Below are 18,234 nucleotides of genomic sequence, written 5' to 3'. Positions count from 1 at the left end.
AGCAGCATGACCTGTAAAAGGTTTCAGCAGAAGCATTTTGAGAAGTCTCTTTGGAGGACATGATATAATGTCAAATGGAGGACATGATATAAAATACTCTGGGATTCTCTTTTGTAAATGGTCAGTGTTAAGTGAAAAGAAACTTAATGGGCACTTGCATCTTCTTAGTACTGATGATAAACCTTAATAGGGATGGGGTACAGCACTTCTAGAAAAGTGCTGATAGAAAAGTCCAAGATAGGAGTATAAACTTTCTTGTTTCTTCGTGACAACTTTATCAGTGTGGGAGGGCAAAACGTGCCAATGTTTTTTGGTTTCAGTGGTAGGCAGAGCTTTGTTATCAAAACCAGCAGCAACTCATAGGGGAAAAAAAAAGTGTAAAATCAAAATTTTACAGGTAAACTTCAGGAGAAGCATTAAGGTTCCTCCTAAACTGGAAAGATTTTTTTGAGCTAGACTCCCACACAAGTCGTTTCTGGTTCTGCTGCTTCTAATGTTTTTCATTGATTTCATCACATTGACCTCAAAACATTATGGAGAAGAGGGTCCATGTCCAAAATGAAGTTGATAGGAGAAGGCCTGTCTGACCTGAGCAATGCAGAAGTCAATGGGTTATGAAGTGCTGTGCACAGCAGGAGAAAGAAATCAAATGCATGAAATACCTGTGTTAGGAAGCCAAGTGAGATTTGGGCTGGCTTGAGTGAGTTGGTCTTCCTCCATGCTTCTGCAGAGGACAAGGAATTCCTGGGGGAAAACTGGCTGGACAAAACCATGAAGGAAATGAACTGTGGAGTGCAAATGAGGCACATTCTTTCCTGTGATCCTCGAGGCTGCTGCTTCCTTGCAGAGACACCAACCAGGCTCCAATCTGTTGTACTTGTGGTACCAGTAACCCATGTGGAATTACTGCCCAGCAACCTTTAGAATTTTTCATTTTGGAACAAAGGAAGACGTTTTAGTTGCACCTGTGGACAATGAGTGGTCGATAGCAGTAGGGGAGATGGGGAATTTAGGCTGGTGGTACCCAGGGAACAGTCATGTTGCCTCTGTCCCTGCAATGAAGTGACAATTTAATAGCACAAACCTGTTGTATGATGGAGCAAACTACCATCCCTAGAGGATTACACCGTACAATGGCTGGTATGGTCTAGAAGCCAGATACCTGGGAGGACATTGGTCTCCTTGGGTGCATGTGACCTTGACAGAGTGGCAGGAATGTGGTGGCGTATTTTGTCTCTTACAGTACTGTTAAGGGATGGTTAAGAGTGTGGCCATCTCTTCCTACCATCCTGGCCCAGCACCCCCCTGCCTGAAATCTGTCCAAGGGACCCTGGGACAGTGACGCAGCTGCCTGTTTCCCCTTTGCAGGTTCAACCTGTGGGGAAGCTGTGCGTGTGTCCCAGAGACACGCACACATGGGCATGGACATTCCCAGGACACTGACACAGCCAGTCCCACCCAGGAGTTAAAAACCCCACCTGTTCCAGCAGCTGATGCCAGGACCCCACTTGTGCCAGCAGCCAGCACCACTTGTCACACACACACACACACACACACACACACAGATCTCACTGGTAGCTGGCACTCAGTCCTTGTGGCACATGGGCATGTGGGATAGCACTGTTGCCATGCAGAGAGATAAGTAATAAAAGATTCAATAAGAAGATGTAAGAAGACGGGACAACTGCAGTGAAATTAGTTTTGACTTCAGTCCTGGGTTTGCTTCCCTGTCTCGATTCCATATAAATGAAACTGCCTGCATGCTCCAGGATGTCAGTACCATATTGATATTTGTTTCCAGGATGGTCTTGCATGGTCCCAGGCAGTTTGCAGTACGGATAAAATACCCATGTATAGGCATGACCAGGGAGGAGAAACCTGTGGGAGGTTTTCAAGCTTACTCTGTGGTTAAGGCACAGGACCAGGAGTCAGGAGATCAAAGTTTCTGTGTTGCACAGAAAAGCTGTTTCAACACATAGACTGCATTGATGAAAGCTATCTCCTAGGACTGCTAGAAACAGTTCTTTGATGCAACCAAGGCTTCATTCTTGCCCTCTGTATCACCTTCTCATCCCTTATAGAGTGGTAACAATTGCTGCTAAATTGGGGGAGATGGTAAAACAACTCTCTGTGGTACCTCTGGGAGATTCGGGTTACTAATGGTGTCAAAATAACCCTGAGGCAGTAGCATTTGCAGGAGTAGTCAGTGCCCCTTCTACCTAGCCTAGATCCACTTTTCCTGGTGCTTTTGGGAAAGAGGTGAATTGCACATACTGAGCACTCATTTACTGACATGGCTGGTTTTGGGGTAATTTATTGAGTTTTCATTTACTTGTCTGTTGACTGATGAAGACAGCAGTTCCTAATAATAATATCATAATGATGGTACTGCTGTATTGGGAGGGGTTGCAAAGTATCTGCTCTGGTTTAACCATTAACTAGCCTGAAAAGCCACCCTGGGAATGACTGTCTGCTCTGAGAAGGAACTATACTATGTAGGGGTGGGATTTTGGCATGACAGAAATCTTTCAACTGGTGAGTTATGAATTGTCATGAAGTGGAATAATGGTTTCCTACCCCTGAGATGGACTTAACATTGTCAACGTTGAGCAGTCCTCAGCACCCTGTGTGACCAGATCCACCCTTCAGAGATAAATGTTTGCATGTAACTCAGAAATGCAAGGTTGGCCATGATCCCTGGAGATCATCCGTGGTGATGGTGCAGAGCTGTTTTCCTTTTGGTATGGCCTTTAGTCTGATGGAGTTACATCAGTGGAGAGTAAAGGGGCAGAAACAAAAACTGTGAAGTGAGATAAAAGTGAGTGTCTGGTGAAATACACCTCTTCTCTGTTCAAGTCCAATGTGGAGAAAAGGATTTATGATGAGATGTTCTTATAGGTGAGCTTATGGGAGCCAGCTCTGCTTTAAAGAGTCTGAAAAGAAAATTCTTTTTACCAGTTTGGCAAATGCTGAGTTAAACGCTGTAGAGGTGGAGATGTTTCTGCTCAACCAAACCAACACAACGGAGTCTGTGAAATGGAGCTGGGACATGTTAGGTAATGTGTAATATAATTTTCCTAGCAGAACCATATATCAAGTAAGTGTGTATCATTAATTATAATTACATATTGCCATTAATTATACACATATATGGGAAAAAATGGGAGATAAATATTTAACTTTGATGGGAAGAAAAAACCTTGTGAACCACTATTAAACTTTACTGAAAAATCATAGTAGTCAAATACCTCCTTTTATGAAAAATTCAGAAAACTTCCCAGTTTGAGTAAATTAGTTTCATCTCCACTAGAGATGTCATTCTCTGCTCTGCCTTGTACACAGAAATAATGACTCCATAACCCCATTTAAGACTGAGTTTTGTATCTGCGCGGGCACCAGCGTAACTGTCCTGGAGTAATTATTTTTCTGGTACCACTACAGACCACACCAGTGCAGGGTGGGAAAGTGTAGAGGGGGCATATATGGTTACTCTGGAACACATGTGGAGGCTGACATAGGTACAGAGAGGTGTAGAATTTGGTGCCATTCAGTATTTGTTTCTGTATGTAAATGGGAAATCCACACAGATAAAGGTTTACTTTTGTAATTACCTCAGCTGAGTTATGATTAACCCTAAGGATATGGGATGACTTCTGAACACGAAACTCCTTTTGTGAAATAAGTACTGTCTCATGCTTCTTTTGACGTCAGTGCTCCTGCATAAAAGGGCATTTGCTCTTGTATTTGCATCTTCTTATACAGAGAGTAACGTGATGGCCCTGGTAGACCTCTCAGTATCACCTAGACACTCCTGTCCTTGTGCCCCTGAAGCAAGGTATAGATGTCCAGTGGCTCCCTGGCCCGTGCAGATGGGCAGCATTTGGCATGTGAAGCAGCTGCAACTGCCAGGGGCTATGGCCAGGAGTGGGAGCAGTGTTGGGCAGGCAGTGAATGCCACCCTTCAGGGCCTAGAGCTAAAAGGGTACTGTTGTTATCTGCATCCCTCCCTGGCCACATCCCATGATCTATTGCGTGCAGCCTTTCAGAGTGGATCCAGACAGCAGGGCTGGGATGTGCGTCTGTCTCCTTGACAGCGGTGCGCTGTGAGCAAGGAACAAAAGTTCATGGATGCTCTACTCTTCCTGTGGGCTGTCCCACTGCTGGTGAGACACACTAGGTGCTGGGCTGACTAGTGTGATGACAACTGTAGCGTGATATGAAACACTCAGAGATCTCCAATAGTAGTCATATAGAGTGTGGGGTGGGTTTGTTTAATAGCACTGGGGACTGAATGAACCACTAGTTCAGTCTTAGCCTCAACCTGAAAAAAAATCATGGGGTTGCCTGCCAGAGTTTTCCTTTCTTTTTCCTTGCTGCAGCCCTGCTTGGAGGGGTTGCTTTTTACTGTGTGCTTTGAAAACTGAATCTTTAATGAAAGTTTGCTGGTTCGTAGAATCATAGAATGTTTTGGGTTGGAAGGGACTTTAGATATCATCTAGTTCCAGTCCTCCTGCCATGGGCAAGGACATCTTGCTCAAAGCCCCATGCAACCTGGACTTGTTAATCAAGTTTGGTTTGTTCAGCTCTGGCATATGCTGGCACAGGCTTCTCAGATGGTCAGTTCAAGATGGCAAATCAACATTGAACAGCTAGCTTGCCACTGAGTGGGCATTGTTGCTGGACAATGCTACTGTTCCTGTTCACCAACTGCAGAGGAAGTCTGCCAGTTGTCACCCTTACTGCAGCTAGATGATTTGTAGATATAAGCTATAGACCAGATTTCCCCATCCCCTGACAAAAATTATGCTGATTCATGTTGGTGTTCAGCAAATGGATGTTTTAGCCTCTGTGTTTTCACTGGTCTGCTCACTCCTGCTTCTCTAACCATCCATGTGGACAGGCCCTCACAGGGGTAGGACACAAGAGGAGGAGCCAGGAACAAACAAGTAGAAAACTGGTAATTGAAGGAGAAAGGAACAGAAGAGACAGATAAAGAAGGAGCCCAGCCACAGCTGGACTCAGGCTTGTCTGAGCCTGGTGTGCATTTGCCCAGTGCTGCTCTGGAAAACATGGAGAAAAAGAAGAATGGCCTCAGGGTGGCATGTGTGGACACCTGCCTTAAGGGGAACAAATTGTTCCTGCTTAGAAAGACCCCTTGCAAAGGCATCTCCCTCTTTCCATACATTGTGCACAAGAGGTAGACCTCTCCCTCTAGAAGAATGCTCAACTATGTCACCTAAGACTTCATCCCCACTAAATATAGGTGTCTAAGCTGAAGGTCTCCACCTGTGAACACAGTGCCTGTTCTCTCCATTTTGGGATGTGGAGGCCTATTTACTATTACTATCCCTATTTGGGATGAGACAGTGGGTGGAGGAGTCGCCTCTTCCACCAATGGAGGGCACTGCTAGTGGGCTTCCCTGCCAGCCCCTCCGTCCTCAGCCCCCGGGGCTGGGCAGGCAGTGCTCGCGGGCCTGGAAAGCCCATCAGGAATGCAAAAGCCCTTTTCTGTTGGACTGAGCTATGTAGGTTTCACACAACAGCCAGGCTGCTGGCAGGAATGTTACTGCCGACTGAGAAATGAGTCCTCCACCTCCACAGCAGGGACTTGTTTACATGGGCTATAATCTTATCTATTTACCTATCTACTTATTCATTTATCTTAACTTCAAACCCATAGTGTCTCCGTAAAAACCTTGATAGGAGGTGTTGGAATCCCCATTTTTGGTCTGAAAAGACAGACAACCAGAACCAAGCCCAGTTTGCTACCCAGCTCTGGTGAGTCCTGTGGAAACCAAGAAGTTTAAAAACTCTGTATTACAAAAATAATGAGCTCAAGTCCAAACCAGTTTTCTCCAATTAATTTCCTTTAAGTAATTCTCTGGACTTCTGCCTGGCCTTCCACTGTTAATATGGCTATCTCATTGATGTAGCACAAGTCTTCATGGAAATGTAGGTTAAATGAGGTAATGGTTTGGTGAACCCCTACAGTAAACAGAATAGTCTGCATCCCCTTGATGTGTGTCCCCTGCAAATACTGCAATTTCTATACAGATCAGTGATATCTTACTTGCTCCTTATTCTGTTTGCTCTCTTCTGCATTTTACATCATCTACAAAGAGGGAAACTTCATCTTTTTCTGAGCTTTTACAGCATCTCCAGCTTTGGGGTCCTCAGCCATGGCTGCAGCATCTAAGCAGTAGACACACAAATATATTATAAAGCTGAAGGTGAATAATTTATCTTAATAAAGTGATTATATTTTTTTCTTATCAGAATAATCTTTGAAATAAGAACTGGTTTTACTCGTGTGCATAAAATTGGATGAAAGAACACCTGTAGGTTTGTAATCTACCTGTAAATATTTTCATGGAATTTATATTTTCTGTGATTAAAAAGATCTGTCTCATGCTGGCAGATCTATTGCCACACTACAGCACTCGGGGAGTAGTTATACTGTGATACTGGAGATAGGTACGAAGGTGTTTGCCTTCACAAAACATGAACAGGCACTTCTTGAGTTATGGGGGAGTAAATAACTTCCTGTATCTTAAGCTATTGTCACCTTGGTGTTTGTAGACAATCAGATTAAACTGGAACCTGTTTTACAGTAAAAGAACATCTATTACGTGTGCTCTACAACCTATGGGGAAAAAAACAAAACAAAACAAGCTTTGAAAAACACACTTTCGTACAATTAAGTACCTCCAGCAACAGCACAAATGGTACAATTTAATAGAAATTGCACAATGGTCCACCTTATTCCATTTCATCACCAGACTCCTCTAGTAAGCACCTCTCCCTAACAATAAGGGAGACAAGCCATAGATGTACATCCACGATGCACATCAGATGAGAACATTGGATATAAGTATTCATGACATCATGGATAATCTTGAGGAAGCTGGAACTGTTGATCTCAGATTTGAATCTTAGAAGGTCAAAAATGATTACTTATCTTTCAAGAACAATTTCTTCTTTAGGAAGGCTCAGCTAGCAGAAACCATCATTGCTATTTAATAACATGCAGTTCTTCAAGGCAAAATGTCAATAACACCATTCTCTTTGTGAAGAATGATTGTTGTATAATTTTTCCATTGTGTTACTCTGCTTGTAGCTCTGAAATTAATGTTGCATTTGTTTCTCCAGTTGCATATACTGTATGTAGAGTGTAGTTTATATTATCTTTTATAAATTTTTTTGTCTGACACAGACAAAAAGAGTTTGGCTGATGTGGTGCTTAATTATCATCACATTGAGTACTGCAGTGGAATTTGTAAATCTTTGAAATTCCAGGATAAAGAAGAGAGTGAGTGTTTGTCAGGATAATATTGTTAGTAATTTCTGATGGCAGAAAAAGTGAATTTCCCATCTCCCAACCCCCAAAAATGTCACCAGATTTTCGTAGTGAGAAGTGTTCTTTTATAACTTCTTATAACAGAACTTATCTGCTCTTTTATAACTTCTATGGCAGTTTAACAACGGTACTTCTGCTCTGTTCTCTTCCTACCTCCTGCTGAACTCCGAGCAGTACCTGAAGTGCCTGCTCAGTGAAGCTAATCGTGATCTGTGTACTCTTTCTCTCTTTGACACTTGTTACAACCGTCTCAGGCTTCAGAAGAGCTGTGTTTGGGCAGAAAGTAACGGGTGTTGGGAGTAAGTAGAGTTCCTCACTGAAATCACATGATGGCAAATCTGGGAATTCCTGCTTCATTTATGAGTGTGCACAGAATGCAATGTCACTCTCTCCCCATCCAGAGATGCTTACTACAAAGAACTGAACTGAATTCCACAGCGACAAAATCATTTACCCAAATAAACTCATCAGAAAGCACCAGGATCTTGCGGCTCCCTCAGTTGAAGCAGGTCTTTTATTTTTAACATCTGTGCACCTTCTTTTTTTTTTTTCCATTTTGTAGGTTTTTATTTTCAAACAAAAGAACCGTTTCAAGAATTCTTCAAAAGAGCAGGTAAAATGCAATTTTTCTACAAGAAATGTTTTTCTTCAATAGTTTAATGTACTTCTGTTATTTTGTGAGGATATATTTTAATATGTGCAATAAAATATTACATATTAAAAGTTGGTAAAACTTGGCAATTAGTGCAGGGTCTCTGGACAGCGTTTATGTGTCCCTGAGTGTTCAGCATTTTAAAACATCAGTGAGACACATGGAATATATATTATAATAATCTTTTTTTTAGTTATGTTCCCTTTTACCTTTACATTGTCTCAAAAATTAACCTTTCCTAGAGTATTTAATATTTTAGAGATTGTTTTACCTTATTTTAGATTGTAGATTCTTTAGGGACTCAAACTTATTGCAATTGTTAATGGTTTGGTTTTTTTTTTTTTTTTTTACCTCATATTGAATTTATGTGTAAGGGAAGTAGTTCAGTCTTACTTTTTTGACTAGATGTTCTGTAAAACATGAAGCTACATGTTTAAAAAGTATGTTTATATCTGTGTTCAGAGATAACACGTTGATGTTTTGGAGTGAATACATCTCTCAAGTAAAATGATTTAATAAAAAATGAATGACTTTTCTGAAGCATTCCTTTTCATGGATTTTACTCATGTTGGCTCTATTTGTAACAGGCTGTTGTGATTTTTCCAGTCACTTTGCTGTAGTAGTCTGCCAGCAAGAGAGCAGTCTGCAGACCAACAATGGGCTGGTCTGTTCTGCTCAGCCCTGGTTTTGCTAAATGAGGAAGAGGGTAAACCTGCCCCACTGCCCAAGAGCTTGAAGTTTTATAAGTTAGCTACAAATGTTTGGTGTTCAATGAAACTTAAAACAGGAGGCCAACGGATTAGTCCCTTAAATGTAGTTACATAATTTTTTAATGGGGAGTATTTATATGTATACATTTTTTTAGAATAAAATCTATTACTCATATGAATTAGGTGTTGAAGAGCTGTGACTTTCAAGAGTTGTGGTTCAGCTAACATATAATCTTTTTATTTTTCTTAATACAATCATAGATGAAAAACAGACAATTTCTACCTGAACTCACACAGGAAGTGCTGATCTTCTCACATGCTGCCATCAGAATTCTTAATAGTTAAGAGGGCAACTCCTGAATTGCTGCTGAAAGCTTAGCTTTGAATGCAGAATTTGATCTGTTGGTAGAAGGCTAATTTGGACCTCATCAGTTCTCTCTTGAGGCATCCATATGCTTTCTTCTAAGTTAAGCAGGCCACTGTGAGTTAGTCTTAAACATCACTGGAAAAAAGAAGAGAAACTGTGGATGACAAAATTGCTGAAATTTAGATCCTAGTGAGTCCAATCCAGAAGAATTACCTGTATTACAGGTTTTTCCTACAGCTAAATCTAGGGGAAGAAATGGTTTCTCACTGCAAAACTTTCAGATGCTGTTTACGTAGAAACAGGAAAAATTCAGGCTTGTGGCATGATGTAAAGGGACAAAAAGGGTAGAGGAGAGTATTAGTCTAAGGGATTTGCCTATTATTTTGCCTTCAGAAGGTGTGTTAAATACAACTATAGCCTACTAGAGCTGAAAAATTTAAACTTTTACCCTCTTTTTCACTGGTAGAGAAATGAAGTACAAAAGAGATAAAATGTATCACAGAAGAAGAGCCTTATTAGTCTGAGACAATGCAACAAGTATTCCTATAATGTTTCCCAATAACAATAGCTATAAAAATACTGAGAAAAAACTCCACAGACTAATACAGTTTGTTTCTTTTTTTTTTCCTTCATTCTGTGACTGGTTGCTTTTGCCAGATCACATTTTACCCTGAGGATTAACTTTGAACTGCCAATTAAAAGTTATTACTAAATCCTGTTACAGCAGAAAGCCTTAGGGTTCATACAGTTAAGATTTAGCCATTGCTCTTTCACAGTATAGATTAAACTGCTGGGATTTTGGTAATTTACTTTTGTAATTTTGTACATTTTGTTAAATAGCCACATAGCCAGTATATTTTTTAAGGGAAACAATTGGAACCATATTAATTTCAGCTTATTTCATTCCATTAAAATAAAGGGGAAATATTACCACAGTGTTAATAGTGCAATAAAGTTTGCCTATTGATACAGTGATGACCCGGTTTTTTCTTCAAGAGCTTTAGAGAACCCTGTCAGCCTGTCCTACTTAGAAAAGAAAATTGCTGAAATCTCTGTAGCAAAGGTTAGATGACCTTTCCTACAAATTTTGGGCAAAGGAGACAGAATACTGCAATAATCCTACTGTTTGCAATATGCACACTGCGTGCCACTGCTCTGAGCAGGGACAAATGGAGCATTATCTCAGAAACCTCAGAAAGTTGTGTGGTAATGATTGGCAGAAGTTTGCTTTTTTTTAATGTGGTCACTGTAGTATCATCAGTTGCTTTAAAATCTGTGTGTCCAGCTAGAAACAGATCAAATAGGAAAAAGAAATGAATCCACTGACATTTTAATTTGCCTGGAAGAAAAAAAAACATTCTGTGTCCATTAGAAAAGCTGCATAGTGCTGCCAAAAGCATCCCTTCACTCTAAGCTACACTGAACATAAAAATTCAGCCATAAATCAACATTTGGGTTTTCATACTCCTCTCATTCCCATGCCTTAGCCTTGATCCTGTGATCTTGTTGAAAAGACTGAATTTCTTGATCTCTGCAGGAATATAACTGCACACAGCATTTTCCTGTCAAAAAGAGCAGAAAAAGGGGTGTCTTTAGATGAGAAAAGATAAAAAAGCCCAAAATTGTGTTCCTGTTCTGCAAATGAAGGGATGAACCTGATTCTATGCAGGGTACAATATCTTCTGGCTGAGTAATGACTTTTTATTGCATGCATTTCCTTGTTTTGAAGTTCATCTTCATGACACCAATCAAAAGGAGTCTTAGACTTCAGAAATCCTTCTGCAACATTCAACGGGTTTAGGTACCAAGTCTGTAGTATTTCAGGAGCCTATAAAAAAGAGTAAAATAAGTACAGAGGATAGGACTTTGCTAATTGATAGTGGGGATTTGTGGGGCTTCGGACTTCTCAGAGAAGATGGTTTTTAAAATGGACCATCAGTAAGTGCAAAAGGTACCCAATCCAGGGGCTATTGAAGTGTCATAAAAGCCTATCATTAGTTACATGGCACAGGATAAAGGAGGGCTTGAGAGCATCTGTATTCTACAGGTTTTTTTAGTCTGCTTGCCGTTTCCTAGCCATCTCCACACACAACCCCTTCCCCTCTCCACACCCCCAGGCTCCATTCCTCAGCAGTAGATATCCTTCTTTCATGGTCATATGTCACTTCAGAGGCTTGCAGGGTCAGTCAACTCAACGCTGTAGAGGTCTCGTTTGATGCTCATTGCCTTTTACTGATTTGCATAAACTCATGACTTTTTTACTCTCTTGGGAGGGCTAATTATTGTTGCATTTATTTGATCTATGACACTTCCAGCACACCCTGTGGATGCTGTGCTTGAATTTGCCTCTAACCATTTCTCTTCTCTGACATCAACTGCTCGTAGCAGAGAACTTCACCTTTTTTACCCATATCATTACAATTATTGGTTTAATGTAACATAGAAAATCAATCTGCTGCATTTCTGTGTTAATTAATAAACCATCTTGGCATAAGTCTTATAACTTGTAATTTCTAAATTGACAACAGCACTGATTATTCTTTTACAATAGACTGGGCTATGGTCTCTTTTCTTGCTTCACACAAAGGGACAGCAGGGGTTTTTTTCACGTTTTATTGTTTTTGAGTGTTTGTTTTTGTTTGGTTTTGGTTTTTTTTTGCACTTGTTCCCAGCTACTGAATTCTGCTCAGCTCCAATGAAACTGCTTTCTGCTATTATTGCTGTGGTCTTGCAGCTTGTAGCTCAGCCACCAGAGATTTGGATTTGGGGAATGACGTAGAGCCTCATTCATCTACTGCCATGGCTGTGCTGCAGTTCTCAGCAGCCTCATGGAAGTGGCTTACATGGAGCTCTTCTCCAGCAGGATTAGAGGTGGTGCCATTGTTTTCCCCTGACTAGATACAATGACCCCTGAGAAATGTTTAGTCAACTATAAAGGAGAGAGACTTGCTCATGCTGGGGTGCTCCCAGGTTGCCCCAAATCTAGAGGCTTGCTCTGGTCTCAGGCATTGTATCAGTCTCTATAGTGTTTTCTTTTCCATTGTTTATGGGATAATTTGTTAAAAATCTCACTTTTTTTGCCTGTCATCAGACTGGGAGACTTGAAGCATACTTTTCATCTCAGTCCAGTGGCAGGAAGCCAGTACAGTTACATGACTTCTTTTGAATTTGTGGATTTGTGATTAACATGAATTTGTTAATTACTGTGCAGGGAAGCAGCTGTCCCATATGGTGTGAGGCACAGCTGGGATGTATTTTGTGTTCTGCAAGGAGCAGCAGCAGGACGAGGGCAGTGAGTGCAGTTCCAGTCGCATGATGTGAGAGCTGCTTAAGTGGGGGTGCTGGGAAGTTGACTGGTTTGTTTGAAACTAAATCAAAGAAGAAATTAAAGTCTGACATTTGGTGCCAGATCCTGTTTCTTAAAGTGTCATAAAGGGAATTTATGGGTGATTTTTCCTCTAAAAGAGGTCCTCTTTCAGAGAAGTAGTGGAATGCAGCATCTTGTAATTGCTTGTCCTAGAAATACATTTTTGCTTTGGCTTTATATGTTTATAAATTCACAATTAGATTTTTGAGCAGAACAGCTGGATTGGTTAAACTGCTTTGTGAATACTATGTTTAATTCATAACACAAGCATCACAAACATGTAAGATTTTTCCATTTTCTTGGAAATAGGGCAGGTACAAGGTGAAAAATGGCAAAAGATATGCTAAGTAAGATGGACATACTTCAAGAAAGAAATCTTAAAGACACAGGAGCAGGCTGTCTCTATGTGCCAAAAGATGAACTGGTGGGGAAGACAACCAGCCTGGCTGGGGAGGGAGCTTTTTAAGGAACTCAGGGGAAAAAAAGAGGGTGTATCATCTTTAGAAATAGGGGCAGGCAACTCACAAAGTGTTAAAGGATGTTATTAGGTCATGCAGAATGAAAATTAGAAAGGTGAAAGCTCAGTTAGAACTAAATCTGGCCACTTTAGTAAAGGATAATAAAAAGTATTTTCATAAATACATTAATTGCAAAAGAAGGGGCAGGGAAAACTTCCATTCTTTGTTGGATGTGGTGCGGAATATAAATATAGTTACCAAAGATAAGGAAAAGGCTGAGGTACTTACTAACTTCTTTGCCTCAGTTTTCAATAATAAAACAGGTTGTTCCCAGGTCAACTGGCCTCCTGAGCTGGTAGACAGAGTTGGGGAGCCAAATAGCCCCCCTGTAATCCAGGAGGAAGCAGTCAGTGACCTGCAGAACCACTTGAATCCTCACAAGTCTATGGGACCAGATGAGATCCATCCTAGGGTGATGAGGGAGCTGGCAGAAGAGCTCACCAAGCTGCTCTCCATCATTTATCAACAGTCCTGGCTCACCAGGGAGGTCCCAGATGACTGGAAGTTGGCCAATGTGACACCTATCCATAAGAAGGGCCGGAAGGAGGGTCTGGGAATCTGTGGGCCTGTCAGCCTGACCTCAGTGCCTGGCAAGGTTATGGAGCAGATCATCTTGGGTGATCACACGACGCCTGCGGGATGGATGGGGGATGAGGCCCAGCCAGCACGGATTTAGGAGGGGCAGGTCCTGTCTGACCAACCTGATCTCCTTTTATGATTGGGTGACCCACCTGGTAGATGAGGGGAAGGCTGTGGATGTAGTCTACCTGACTTCAGCAAAGCCTTTGACACTGTCTCTCATGGCACACCTGGAAAAGTTGGCAGCCCACGGCTTGTATAGGGGCACTCTGTGCTGGGTAAGAACTGGCTGGAGGGCTGGGCCCAGAGAACGGTGGTGAGCGGTGCTGCATTCAGTTGGCAGCCGGTCACTAGTGGTGTCCCCCAGGGATCAGTGTTGGGCATTGATGATCTGGATGAGAGGACTGAGTATACCATTAGCAAATTTGCAGATGACACCAAATTGGGTTGGAGTGTCAATCTGCTGGAGGGTAGGAAGGGTCTGCAGAGGGACCTGGACAGGCTGGATAGATGAGCTGAGACAAACAGCATGAGGTTCAACAAGAAAAAGTGCCTGGTCCTGCACTTTGGCCACAACAACCCCATGCAGCACTACAGGCTGGGGACCGAGTGGCTGGACAGTGGCCAGGCAGAAAGAGACTTGGGGGTTCTGATTGACAACTGGCTGAACATGAGCCAGCAGTGTGCCCAGGTGGCCAAGAAGGCCAATGGCATCCTGGCCTTTATCAGGAACAGGGTGGCCAACAGGTCCAGGCAAGTGATTCTTCCCCTGTACTTGGCACTGATGAGACCACACCTTGAGTTCTGTGTCCAATTCTGGGCCTCTCAATTTAGGAAGGATGCTGAGGTGCTGGAGCGTGTCCAAAGAAGGGCAACAAGGCTGGTGAAGGGTCTGGAGCACAAGTCCTGTGGGGAGTGGCTAAGGGAGCTGGGGTTGTTTAGCCTGGAGAGGAGGAGGCTTAGGGATGATCTTATCACTCTCTACAAGTACCTGAAAGAAGGTTCTAGCCAGGTGGAGGTTGGTCTCTCCTCACAGGCAACTAGCAATAGGACAAGAGGACATAGTCTTAAACTGCACTGGGGGAGGTTTAGGTTGGATGTTAGGAAGAAATTCTTCACAGAAAGGGTGACTGGGCATTGGAATGGGCAGCCCAGGGAGGTGGTGGAGTCACTGTCTCTGGAGGTGTTTAAGAAAAGGCTGGGTGTAGCACTTAGTGCCATGATCTAGTTGATAAGGTGGTGTTGGGTCATTTGGACTTGATGATCTCGGAGGTCTTTTCCAGTCTAACTGATTCTGTGATTCTTTACGTACAAATTGGAGAGATCACAGAATCAACTGTGTTGGAAAAGACCTCTGAGATCATTGAGTCCAACCTATGTTGATGTAACTGTTCAGGATCTAGCACTACAGACTACTGTCAAACTATTACTGCTCTTAAACTGCAGCTTCTTTTAAGTCAGACATTAATCATAGCCTATAAGCATGAGTGTAGTTGAGGCAGTAACTTCATCTATAAAGACATCGTCTAATAATTGTATGATTATGAAGAAGCCATTTTAGTGTTTGGACGTCTGTGTCTAGTGGTTTATGTTTACAAAATGTGTCTGTTAATTTTGGTCTTTGTGGCTCTTTACAGGGACATTTAGTTATAGTTCCTAGTATAGTTCACGCTATAGAAACCACCACAGATTTCACAACACTGTGGAGATCTCACGATACATGGGTAATTTAGGAATTTGCTTTAACAAAACTAATTGGAGTTCTGGAGGCAGAAATATTTGTCCAAATGGTATCACTTATCATCAGTAATGTTCATACCATAAAGCACTTCTGAATATTTGCCATTTGTATTTAGGAATGTATGCAGAAAGACTTGTGGTTAGCGGGATTGTTTAAAGCAAGAATAGTTTCTACTTGTTTGGTAGCTCCGGCAATATGTTTTTTTTACCTTTTCAAAGACAAAATTTATCTTCATAAATCTCTGCTAATTATCTTCTGATTTCCTGATTAAGTTATTAATCTTTCTTGCTCTGTCTCACCAATAGCAGGGAGAATTTTACTTGGCAGTTGTGAAGAGCCATGGGCTAATTACAGGGCGTTGAATACAGATATCACTGCAACTGGAAAAAACCCCAGAGTAAGCCATGGGATATATGTGGATAGACAGCTGGGTGCTTCAAAGCTAAAGCTTTTGAAAATTAGTAAGGGGGGGAAGAGGCAGAGACACTTCGGCGGCACTTCTGTAGGAAATGAGGCAGCTGAACACACTCACTAATAGGTAAAGAAATTTTATTTTCTTTAAGGAAGAGCCTTAAATACCCTCAAACATGGCTCAAGCTTCAGTCACAGTCCTGACTTTTTCAACAATAGACCCTGTTACAATCTGTTGAAAGCAAGAGTCCCTTAAGTGTTTGGTTATTTTTCTTTTTGTGCTGATGTTTTATACTTTTTTCATAACTTCTAATATTATTTTTTTCAAAATTGGCAGTATTGTACTTGTATGCTCTTGCTTCATTTATTTCAAAATTTCATAATGCACTGAAAGGGGCTAATTTAATATATAAACCCGTGTCTCACCCTGCAGATACAATTTCTTGTTGAAATTCTTTTTCGTGGTGTGTTACACTGGAAGCTCAGAAGCACAGGAGAGACTAAGCTCATTAATGGCTCTTCCTACAGCAGCTCAGGCGAGACTCTGGCAGAGCAGAGAACCGGAGTGGGTTTCTCTAAGTGTGTGGGAAAACAGGGAGTCTCACTTCCTCCTGCAGTGGGTTTTGGGTTTTGTGTCCAGCTGCTTCTCAGACTGTTGGTGTCTGACCAGGAATGCCTCACTGCTCTCTGAGGAATTTTACATAATGGTCTGGCTGGTCAGCTGAGGGATGAGCGTCAGTCAGCCAGTGCTCTGGCTGCTGTCATGTGCCTTGGGGTCTGGCCCTCCTGTGGCATGCCTATGTGTAGTTTCAGGTGGTGGCTTGCAGATATGGGGTGGATGATAAACCTTCCAGAAGCGTCTTGATAAAATAAGGACCTACATTAGCTTTGAAAACTGACCTTGTGAATTGATAAGGAGATACCCAGTTCTGCCTAAACCCTTCAGGAAAGCGGATTAGATGAGTGGTCCTTAGACACTGTGATGTTTCACAAAAATTTATGATTGGTGCTGAGGTGAGATAAAGAATTCAGGAATAGGAGGGAGAAGAAAACTCCCTGAAGGACAGTTTAGTTGTTGTGCTGAACTTGGCCCCAAGGTACACAAACTCCATATCTGTGCCTCCCAGGAGCCAACCTACCAGCTATTGGGAGCCCATTCCCTTCTTGTATTGGGTTCACATACTCAGCAAGTATGGTCAAAAGATTGGGCTGCTTTCAGTACCTGTAGTGGGTTTCTGTGGCTGGGTTTTGGTATCTTACCCACAGGAAATTAGTACCCTGACCACAGGCTGACCAGTGTTCTTTTCCCTGAATCATGAGTTACACAGAAACTGATGTGATCGACCAGTTTATAGAAACTGGTATAGCTCCAATAGCTTGCATTGGTAGATATTAACAGTAGACTATCAAAAGTCAGGTCAAGTACTGATCTGGTAAGATATTCAGGTGCAGATAGTTTTGGACCACAGATTTTAACTCAACTTGCCTGTATCCCCAATGAGCCCTTGGTCTTCCTGATACTATAGGGTGCCTCTTTCAGTCTGTTTTTAACCAGAATGTCCACAGTTGTCCAGGAAAACCTTCTTCTAATAAATTAACACTTACAATGAAGTGTCATGGACCAGGAGCTCTCTGAAGCAGGAATTTGTGAATACTTGGTATTCTCTTGGGTTGAACAGGTGTCTGGACAGGTTCATACCACAAAGTCCAAGAAGGGCTGTGGAGAGCAAAGCTACCATCACCTGCTCAGGACCTGCAAGTCTTTGTAGACTGAGGAAGGTAGGATGTGGGACATAGGGTAGAGGGCACCTGAGCTATCCTGGGATGATCACTGAGTTGTGCCTTAACTTTAATCTTGCTACATTTCAGCAGCAGTGTTGTGGTTCTTAACTCCACACACCACATCCTCACATTATCTTGTATCCTGATGACAGTCTTACAACCTAATGCATGTGTTTCGCAATAGAAATATTTTTGCAAAGATTTCTATATCCCTGACTTTAACTGAGGAAGGGAATGAAAGGAGAGTTTCTTATGTCATTGTGTATTTGCTGTTTTGTGAGGCTGCAGGCTTTTAATTTCAAATGCAAGTTTGGGCAACAGTTAGTGCATTGTGCCTGCCTCCAAGCAATTTTCCTAGGTGAGTAAAAATGAAAAACAGGAAACGAATGGAGTTTAAAACAAGTAAATGTGAATTTAGAATGAGAGAAACATCGTCTTTGAAAAATCAGATGTAACAGTCACACATACACAGCCCCTTACAATTAGAACTCTTATTTGTTTTAAGAATCTGAGGGCTGTTGCTCTTTGTAACTACAGTGACCTGCGATGTGTTAGCATTTCTCAGAGAAGGACTGTCAGGCTGTTAGAGAGCATTCTTTCCCTTCTGAGCATTGTACAGTGCTGTAACATTTTTCTTCTGACGAAGGAAGCTGAGTAATTTCAGTGAACAATATGGGCTTTGATATCAATTAATAACCTAATGTGGGGGGTTTTTTGAGTACCATATGGTAAGGAATTTTCTTCTTTTTC

This window comes from Chiroxiphia lanceolata, chromosome 2, assembly GCF_009829145.1.
Source record: "Chiroxiphia lanceolata isolate bChiLan1 chromosome 2, bChiLan1.pri, whole genome shotgun sequence".
In the NCBI taxonomy this organism is placed as follows: Eukaryota; Metazoa; Chordata; class Aves; order Passeriformes; family Pipridae; genus Chiroxiphia; species Chiroxiphia lanceolata.
This window is presented reverse-complemented; position numbering follows the sequence as displayed.